Source organism: Anomaloglossus baeobatrachus, chromosome 8 (assembly GCF_048569485.1).
Source record: "Anomaloglossus baeobatrachus isolate aAnoBae1 chromosome 8, aAnoBae1.hap1, whole genome shotgun sequence".
Lineage (NCBI taxonomy): Eukaryota > Metazoa > Chordata > Amphibia > Anura > Aromobatidae > Anomaloglossus > Anomaloglossus baeobatrachus.
Window position 1 is genome coordinate 25,122,119 of NC_134360.1, and position 11,352 is coordinate 25,133,470.

Sequence of the window (11,352 nt, forward strand, 5' to 3'; positions counted from 1 at the left end):
TGCACACCACGACATCGCAGCTGTGATGTCGGTGGAGTCAAATCGAAAGTGATGCACATCCGGCGTCGCAGTCGATATCGTAGTGTGTAAATCCTTTTTGATACAATTAACGAGCACAAAAACGTCCAAATCGTATGATCGGTGTAGAGTCGGTCATTTCCATAATTTGGGAAGGACCGATGTTACGATGTTGTTCTCGTTCCAGCGGCAGCACACATCGCTGTGTGTGAAGCCGCAGGAGTAAGGAGCATCACCTTACCTGCGTCCTGCGGCTCATGCCGGCTATGCGGAAGGATGGAGGTGGGCGGGATGTTTACGTCCTGCTCATCTCCGCCCCTCCGCTTCTATTGACTGCCTGCCGTGTGACGTCGCTATGACGCCGCACGACCCACCCCCTTAATAAGAGGTGGTTCGCCGGCCAGAGCGACGTCGCAGGGCAGGTGAGTGCATGTGAAGCTGCCGTATCGATAATGTTCGCTACGGCAGTTATCACCATGATATCGCAGCTGCGACAGGGGCAGGGACTATCGCGCTCGGCATCACAGCATCGGCTTGCGATGTCGTAGTATGCAAAGCACCCCTAATTGATGTGACAATCTGGGGCAGCTGCAGGCTGCTATTTTTTGGCTGGGGGTCCATAACCATGGGCCTCCCCAGCCTGAGTATACCAGCCCCCAGCTGTCTGCTTTATTTTGGTTGAGTATCAAAATTGTGGGGAACTGCATGTTGTTTTTTTTTAATTTTTTATTTAGATAATAAAAAAAGCCGCATGGGGTCTCTTATATTTTGATACACAAACAAGATAATGTGCATGGCTGGGGGCTGCAGCCTGTAGCTGTATGCTTCATCTGCGCTGGGTATCAATATATGGAGGACCCTATGTCATTTTTATTTATTGATCTATAAGTGGTGTCACAGAGAGTGGGGGCAGAATCTGTCACTCTAACTGCCCTCCATGTGTAGTGCGGGGTCTGTCACTCTAACTGCCCTCCATGTGTAGTGTGGGATCTGTCACTTTCTACCTGTCCTCCATGTGTAATGTGGGGTCTGTCACTTTCTACCTGTCCTCCATGTATAATGTGGGATCTATCACTCTCTACCTGTCCTCCATGTGTAGTGCGGGAGCTGTCACTCTCTACCTGTCCTCCATGTGTAGTGCGGGATCTGTCACTCTCTACCTTCCCTCCATGTGTAGTGTGGGATCTGTCACTCTCTACCTGTCCTCCATGTGTAGTGTGGGACCTGTCACTACCTGTCCTCCATGTGTAGTGTGGGGTCTGTCACTCTCTACCTGCCCTCCATGTGTAGTGTGGGATCTGTCACTCTCTACCTGCCCCCCATGTGTAGTGCGGGGTCTGTCACTCTCTACCTGCCTTCCATGTGTAGTGTGGGATCTGTCACTCTCTACCTGCCCTCCATGTGTAGTGCAAGGTCTGTCACTCTCTCCCTGCCCTCCATGTGTAGTGTGAGATCTGTCACTCTCTACCTCTCCTCCATGTGTAGTGCGGGGTCTGTCACTCTCTACCTGTCCTCCATGTGTAGTGCGGGGTCTGTCACTCTCTACCTGTCCTCCATGTGTAGTTCGGGATCTGTCACTCTCTACCTGTCCTCCATGTGTGGTGCGGGGTCTGTCACTCTCTCCCTGCCCTCCATGTGTAGTGTGGGATCTGTCACTCTCTCCCTGTCCTCCATGTGTAGTGTGGGATCCGTCACTCTCTACCTGCCCTCCATGTGTAGTGTGGGATCTGTCACTCTCTAACTGCCCTCCATGTGTAGTGCGGGGTCTGTCACTCTCTACCTGTCCCCCATGTGTAGTGTGGGGTCTGTCACTCTCTACCTGTCCTCCATGTGTAGTGTGGGGTCTGCCACTTTCTACCTGTCCTCCATGTGTAGTGTGGGATCTGTCCCTCTCTACCTGTCCTCCATGTGTAGTGTGGGATCTGTCACTCTCTACCTGCCCTCCATGTGTAGTGTGGGATCTGTCACTCTCTACCTGCCCTCCATGTGTAGTGTGGGATCTGTCACTCTCTACCTGCCCTCCATGTGTAGTGTGGGATCTGTCACTCTCTCCCTGCCCTCCATGTGTAGTGTGGGATCTGTCACTCTCTCCCTGCCCTCCATGTGTAGTGTGGGTTTATGAGGGATCGATCCTGTCAAACTAATTTGATCAGCTTCTATGAAGAGGTAAGTTCAAGCCTGGACCAGGGAAATGCAGTGGATGTTGTGTATATGGACTTTTCAAAAGCTTTTGATACGGTGCCACACAAAAGGTTGGTACATAAAATGAGAATAATGGGGATAGGGGAAAATATGTGTAACTGGGTTAAAAACTGGCTCAGTGATAGGAAACAAAGGGTGGTTATTAATGGTACGTACTCGGACTGGGTCTCAGTTCATAGTGGGGTACCACAGGGGTCAGTATTGGGCCCGCTTCTTTTCAACATATTTATAAATGACCTTGTTGGGGGCATGTGGAGTAGAATTTCAATATTTGCAGATGATACTAAACTCTGCAGGGTAATCAATACAGAGGAGGATAATTTTATATTACAGGGAGATTTATGTAAATTGGAGGATTGGGCTGAGAAGTGGCAATTGAAGTTCAATGTAGATAAATGTAAGGTCATGCACTTGGGTAGAGGAAATAACATTTATGATTATGTACTTAATTGTAGAACACTGGGTAAAACAGGCACAGAAAAAGACTTGGGTGTATGGGTGGATGGTAAACTGCACTTTAGTGGACAGTGTCAGGCAGCTGCTGCCAGGGCTAATAAAATAATGGGATGTATTAAAAGAGGTATAAGTGTTCATGAAAAAAATATAGTTCTACCTCTGTACAAGTCACTAGTGCGACCGCACTTAGAATACTGTGTACAATTCTGGTCACCGATATTTAAGAAGGACATAGCTGAACTGGAGAGGGTGCAGAGAAGAGCGACCAAGATTATTAGAGGAATGGGTGGGCTGCAATACCAAGACAGGAAAAACGAAGGCTTAGGGGGGATCTAATCACAATGTATAAATATATGAGGGGACAGTACAGAGACCTTTCCAAAGATCTTTTTACACCTAGGCCTGCGACTGGAACACGGGGGCATCCGCTACGTCTTGAGGAAAGAAGGTTTAATCATAATCACAGATGAGGATTCTTTACTGTACGAGCAGTGAGACTATGGAGCTCTCTGCCGCATGATGTTGTAATGAGTGATTCACTACTAACATTTAAGCAGAGCCTGGACGCCTTTCTTGAAAAATTTAATATTACCAGTTATGTATATTAGATTTTATGACAGGGTATTGATCCAGGGAACTAGTCTGATTGCCGGATGTGGACGAAGGAAGGACATTTTTTCCCCATTGGAACTTGTTTGCCACATTGGGGTTTTTTTGCCTTCCTCTGAATCAACATGTTAGGCTACGGGTTGAACTAGATGGACTTAGAGTCTCCCTTCAACCTTAAAAACTATGATACTATGATTATGTCATACAGGTGATGATGTCACCATTGGAACACATGATAAAAAGCCCTGCGCGCGCCACAATTCTCTCTGAGGGTGTTAGAGTTAGTGGAGATTGGATTTTGTTTTGCATTTCTGTTGAGCAAAATGTCTAAAAATATGCGCAAACGTCGCTTTATTATTGATCCTGATACAGAGAACAGCGGTAGCAATGACCAGGTGAGCGGTGACTCCGATATATTAACTATACTATGGGCCCTATTCGTCATTTATCGGTTTTTAGGTCACTTTTCTATATTTTTTATCTTGTATTTAATTATATTTTTTGCTTCCAAACTCATCAACATGGTGATGAATTTGGAAGAATGGATCAGGCCCTATGTGTTCGGCAATAATAGTCTTGTAAGTTTCCTCTGTTGCACCCCAGCTCCAATCCTTATACCATATACAAAATTTGGTACATTTTAAAATTGACCCTTGCTAATGAGACATTTTGGTTAAAAGTTTATAGAAATTGGAAGCAAAAATTATTTTATTTTTTAATTCTTTTTTTTTTATACAGTTACAGGTCAAGAAAAAATGCCGCACAGTTTCTGCGTCCGACACAGAGGACGACAACGGTGATGAGAATCTCCATCAGGTGAGCGCTCGCTTCTCTCCAGCGCGGTCGCTCTGTTACGCCGCATTATGTGATTATACCGCTATATCGTTGCTGCTTCTTTATTATACATTTTTGTGTCTTTGTGTTTCTTTTCTTCAGTCTCATCTACTTATTCCGAGGTCTCAGAGGAGCCTTGATGGAGGAGATGTCGGCTCTGTTCCTCAACAGCCATACATAGAGTCAGGTCTGTAACAAAGAATCTAGAAGGATCATAAAATCCTTCAAAGAAATTAGACTTTTTGTTGATTAGGAAAACTAAACGACAAAAAAATAAATGACGATTTTTGTTTTTTTTTCTCCAGAGCCCCATGCTCCCCAAGTCAGCTTTGTGCAGGAGGAGACAGCGAGGTAATGTATTCCTGTATATCCGTATTATCTGGGTTATGTTCATTTTATCCGGTCACTAGGTGGCGCTGTTATTGTCTACAGGTCGTGTGCGCTCTCAATATATGTATTTTTGATGTTTTTTTTCCCCAGGAAACAGAAGTGTCCCATCAATTACTGAATCCTGAGAGATCTGTCTTCTCCCACATCCAAATACGTCACCAGCTTCCATAAGAACAAGGAGGAGCTGAAGAGACGTCTGTACAAGTTTTTTAACCGGACCGTGTTTGAGAACCAGGTATACCACACAGCCCAGTGTAGGGGGTACGGGGGTGACGGGATAGGGCTAGGATCAGTGTGTCCTGTATATATTGTATATACCTCTATATTCAGTATATATAGCGCAATATGAGGGATAGTGAGTTAAAGAGCAAGATTAGTTTATCCAGTGTATATATAGTATATATTGTATATACCCCTATATTCTGTAGGTATAGGGTGATATAGGGGGATAGTGAACAGAGGGTTAGAGCTAGGGATAGTGTATCTAGTATATATTGTATATACCTCAATATTCTGTATGTATAGGGCGATATCGGGAATAATGGATGAAGGGTTAGAGCTAGGGTTAGTGTATCCAGTATGTATGGTATATAGCCCTATATTCTGTAGGTTTAGGGTTATAGGGGAATAGTGAATGGAGGGTTAGCACTACGGATAGTGTATCCAGTATATATTGTGTATACCTCTATATTCTGTATGTATAGGGTGATATAGGGGGATAGTGAACAGAGGGTTAGAGCTAGGGATAGTGTATCTAGTATATATTGTATATACCTCAATATTCTGTATGTATAGGGCGATATCGGGAATAATGGATGAAGGGTTAGAGCTAGGGATAGTGTATCTAGTATATATTGTGTATACCTCTATATTCTGTATGTATAGGGTGATATAGGGAATATTGGGTGAAGGGTTAGATCTAGGGTTAGTGTATCCATTATTTATGGTATATACCTCTATATTTTGTACGTATAGGGTTATAGGGGAATAGTGAACGGAGGATTAGAGCGCGGGTTAGTGTATCTATTATGTATGGTATATAGCCCTATATTCTGTAGGTATAGGGTTATAGGGAAATAGTGAACGAAGAGTTAGAGCTAGGGATAGTGTATACATTATGTATGGTCTATAGCTCTATATTCTGTAGGTATAGGGTTATAGGGATATAGTGAAAAGAGGGTAAGTGTGCCCCGTGTATATACCGTAGTATATACTGCTCTATACTAAATTATCTCTTTCCTACCTCCGTAGCTTCCTGCAGATGTGGACATCAGCTGGAATAAAAGGCTGAGAGTAACAGCTGGCCGCACCGGCGGTTTCACGATGAAGAATGGGGAGCGCCACGCCTTCATTGAGATATCAGATAAAATCTGCGATTCTGCAGGTAGGACTCACATCGGGCACAATTTATAGATTATCTGTGGTGAAATCTTCCGTACGTCTTTACTGATTGTAATTATTTGCTGCTTTCTCCTCAGATCGACTTCGAGACACATTGATACATGAGATGTGTCATGTTGCCTGCTGGATCATTGATGGCAATGGAATATTTGCCCATCACCAGCTATGGGAGCAATATTGTGGGAAGGTGGCACAGATCCACCCGGATCTCCCGCGCATTACTGAATTTCACAATTGGGAGATCCACTACCCAGTGATGTATAAATGCTCTGGCTGCCAGAACAGGTAAGATCGCATAAACTATGGACATGGAGGGGGGGAAATATTCTTGTATGTTTCTGTAAATGTGTTCATGGCTTTAGGTTTCTACAATGAAAGGGGCTCTGTCATTGATTTTGATGTGTTTGGAACTTTTGGATCAGTCTTTAATACAAGCTTTGTCTCCCACCATAGATTTGGACGTTGGACAGATTCTCTCGATACTGAGAAGTTTGGCTGCTACTACTGTGACAGCGATATGGTCCTTGTAACGTAACCCAAACCTGAGAAGATCAATCAGCCAGAACATGGCAGTAGATGGATGAAGTCATCCAGAAGACCAGAACATGGCAATAGATGGATGAAGTCATCCAGAAGACCAGAACATGGCAGTAGATGGATGAAGTCATCCAGAAGACCAGAACAAGGCAGTAGATGGATGAAGTCATCTAGAAGACCAGAACATGGCAATAGATGGATGAAGTCATCCAGAAGACCAGAACATGGCAGTAGATGGATAAAGTCATCCAGAAGACCAGAACATGGCAATAGATGGATGAAGTCATCCAGAAGACCGGTGGAAAGTCATATCTTAGTCTTCCACCATAATGGCGTCTTCTTGCCATCTCTTGGGCGGCACGGTGACTCAGTGGTAAGCACTGGTGTCTGCATGGAGTTTGTATATTCTCGCCGTGTCTGCGTGGGTTTCCTCCGGGTTCTCCCACACTCCAAAAATATACTGATAGATTGCAGATAGTACTTGTAACCCAAGCCTGAGAAGATCCATCACTGACCAACCAAGATGGCAGCACATGGATGAAGTCATCAAGAAGACAGGTGGAAAGTCACATCTTAGTCTTCCACCATAATGGCATCTTCTCGCAATCTCTTGGGCGGCACGGTGGCTCAGTGGTAAGCACTGATGTCTGTATGGAGTTTGTATGTTCTCCCCGTGTCTGCGTGGGTTTCTTCCGGGTACTCCGGCTTCCTCCCACACTCCAAAATATACTGATAGGTTACAGATAGTTCTTGTAACCCAAGCCTGAGAAGATCCATCACTGACCATCCAAGATGGCAGCACATGGATGAAGTCATCCAGAAGACAGGTGGAAAGTCACATCTTAGTCTTCCACCATAATGGCATCTTCTTGCCATCTCTTGGGCGGCACGGTGGCTCAGTGGTTAGCACTGGTGTCTGCATGGAGTTTGTATGTTCTCCCCGTGTCTGCGTGGGTTTCCTCCGGGTACTCCGGTTTCCTCCCACATTAAAAAAATATACTGATAGGAAATTTGGCAACTTCTAATATGAATGATGGTCATCCCTTTACAGCGCCGCAGAACATGTTGGTGTTATAATATCAAGCGGGAATAAATGAATCATCAATAAAATGTCAAACTCATTTATTGTTTCTTGGTGTCAGTCATTCAGTATACACATCTTTTTACAGAAAAAAATGGGACCCATAGAAACATGAGCTAAACTAGAAGAGTCAAAGAGGTTCTGCAGCAGTTGACGTGTGTATTATAACATATTGCTCAGAGTCCAAACTGCTGCTACATCTGAAAATAGAAAATCAGAACTTCAGTGAAAACCTGAAGACACTTCTTTAGTATCAAACTGCCCCAGCCATAGGATTTCTGGTCCAAAACCTGGGACAAGATGGAGTCTGTCCTCTCCCTCAGCACTAGCTCCTCCCCCCAAGGCCTAATCCCAACTGCGAACTGTCAGAAGCCCTGCAGTCTGTTGCCAGGCAACCTATCTTATACCATACCCTCATACACATATTTTACCTTATGTATTATACTATATCACTATACATTACTATGCAGGAACATATTACACTTTACATCACATCATATTACACATTATATCAACATTTTTTACCTCAGGGATTTTACCTGACTCTGGGCGCCATTATTTAAAGAACTTACCGCCGACATCTTCAGAATGGCCCGTGCCTCTCTGCACGCCCACCCGCTACACAGAACCTCACTGTCTGTCCACCGCACAGAGCCTCGCTGTCCGCCCGCCACACAGAGCCTCACTGCCCGCCCGCCACACAGAACCTCACTGCCCGCCCGCCACACAGAACCTCACTGCCCGCCCGCCGCACAGAACCTCACTGCCTGCCCACCGCACAGAGCCTCGCTGTCCGCCTGCCACACAGAGCCTCACTGCCCGCCCGCCACACAGAACCTCACTGCCTGCCACCGCACAGAGCCTCGCTGTCCGCCCGCCACACAGAGCCTCACTGCCCGCCCGCTACACGGAACCTCACTGCCTGCCCACCGCACAGAGCCTCGCTGTCCGCCCGCCACACAGAGCCTCACTGCCCGCCCGCCACACAGAACCTCACTGCCCGCCCGCCACACAGAACCTCACTGCCTGCCCACCGCACAGAGCCTCGCTGTCCGCCCGCCACACAGAGCCTCACTGCCCGCCCGCCACACAGAGCCTCACTGCCCCCCCGCCACACAGAAACTCACTGCCTGCCCACCGCACAGAGCCTCACTGTCCGCCCGCCACACAGAACCTCACTGCCTGCCCACCGCACAGAGCCTCACTGCTTGCCCGCCGCACAGAGCCTCACTGCCCACCAACCGTACAGAACAGCACCGCAGAGAGCAGCACAGCACACAGCATTGTCCTGCCTCCTGTGACCCCTGTCCACCACCCCCTGTTAAGCTACATTCGGATTTTAAGACGCACCCCTCATTTTCTTCCAACATTTTTGGAGGAAAACTGTGTCTTATACTCTCAAAAATACGGTACATAGAACATGTCTACATAAGCCGCCTTCATCAATTCCTCAAAACTTATTCTCCCAGAATAAATTCAGATTATAGAGCCGAAAATAAGTTCAGCATCGAAAACTCCCAAATTATTACAGAATCAGATTAGATCCCAGAATTAATAAAGACCCCAGACCAAACCACCAAAGGTTAAAACTGCAGGAATAGCCAAAGGATTCATAATAACTTGCTGATCAGCGGAGATCTCAGGGGACTTGGCTATCTCGGGCTGTCCCATAGACAATGAAAAGAGTGGAGGGGCACATCTACTGCCACCAATCTACTGACCTACTAATTGGACTCTTGTCAATCAGTAAATTATCCTCTTTTCTTTGATTGGTCACTGTCATGGAAAAATTATATATCCATGAGATATCTCTCTGAAGGGACAAACATACATTTACCCTTATGCATTGAAGACATGGGATCAGTTGTAACTGATGAGTAGAGATGAGCGAACTTTGTATGAAAAAGTTTGCAAATCTCAAATTTGGCACAAGCCTTGCCCATTCGGATTCCCAAACAATTTTCTCAAAATTGGCAAAATTTGGACTTTGTTGGGCAACTCTTCACATTTGCACTAATGCTTTTCTTCTACCTTATTATGACTTTGGCTAGAATAGTGGTGCTGTATGATGAGTTGGGGGAAGGTGTTCGATGAGAAGATTATTTACCAAGCCTCGCGCGCGTGACTATCACACTGCTTCTGGGTCTGCTCATTGCATCTCATGCATATGCACTGCTTCCTCCACCCACCGTCGGTGAAAGCGTCTGTAATTGGTTGCAGTCATACTGCGTGGCTATCACACTGCTTCTGGGTCTGCTCATTACATCTCATGCATATTCACTGCTTTCCCCGCCCACCTCCTATGAGAGTGTCTGTGATTGGTTGCAGTCAGACAGCCAGCGTGCCGGTGTCTCTGAATGGATGCTCTCACAGAGGCTGTCTGGGTCCCCTATTGGAATGTAAAAATAAATAAATTAAAAAAAGAAGGGCCAAATTTCTGCACCAAATCTGCATCTCCTGGAAAAAACCTCGTTGCGTTTTGATGCAGGTTTTATTTTGCCAGGAGATGCAGTATTGGGGCAGGAATTTGGTGAATAAATGCCAGCCCCAAATCTGCATCTCTTGTCAAAAAACCCGCTGTTTTCTGCCACAAGATGCAGGTCTCATTGAACTCAATGAGTTCACCTGAGGTGAGGTTACTGAGTTCAATGAGTTCACCTGAGGTGAGTTTACCTGAGGTCACAGGTGGGGTACCATGGGAAACCCCCAGCTGTTACCGCAAGTAACCTCAGTAACATTACCACTAGTTGGATGGTTATGTTCTTTAATGTACTTGCACACTGCGACTTCATTATGTAGCAGAGCCTGGATTTTCAATGGACCTCGTGTGGATTAAGTCGGACCTGGGTGTTTTAGGGGTTAATAAATTAAAGAAAGATTTTTTTTTAATAAAGGATTTTCTGTGTTTTGTGTTTATTTCTTTCCCCTTAATGGGGGGGTTTCTTAGACTCCTATCTATTACTAATCCAGGGTTTAGTGGCAACTGGGATTTTTGACAAATCAATGCTTCATTAACTCTTCATATTATCCCAATTGCCACCACACTAAGGCAATCAGGATGAGGCAGGTAAAGTGTCGGAATTGTTGCATCTAAGGCGGGCTTTGCACACTACGACATCGCAGCTGTGATGTCGGTGGAGTCAAATCGAAAGTGATGCACATCCGGCGTCGCAGTCGATATCGTAGTGTGTAAATCCTTTTTGATACAATTAACGAGCACAAAAACGTCCAAATCGTATGATCGGTGTAGAGTCGGTCATTTCCATAATTTGGGAAGGACCGATGTTACGATGTTGTTCTCGTTCCAGCGGCAGCACACATCGCTGTGTGTGAAGCCGCAGGAGTAAGGAGCATCACCTTACCTGCGTCCTGCGGCTCATGCCGGCTATGCGGAAGGATGGAGGTGGGCGGGATGTTTACGTCCTGCTCATCTCCGCCCCTCCGCTTCTATTGACTGCCTGCCGTGTGACGTCGCTATGACGCCGCACGACCCACCCCCTTAATAAGAGGCGGTTCGCCGGCCAGAGCGACGTCGCAGGGCAGGTGAGTGCATGTGAAGCTGCCGTATCGATAATGTTCGCTACGGCAGTTATCACCATGATATCGCAGCTGCGACAGGGGCAGGGACTATCGCGCTCGGCATCACAGCATCGGCTTGCGATGTCGTAGTATGCAAAGCACCCCTAATTGATGTGACAATCTGGGGCAGCTGCAGGCTGCTATTTTTTGGCTGGGGGTCCATAACCATGGGCCTCCCCAGCCTGAGTATACCAGCCCCCAGCTGTCTGCTTTATTTTGGTTGAGTATCAAAATTGTGGGGAACT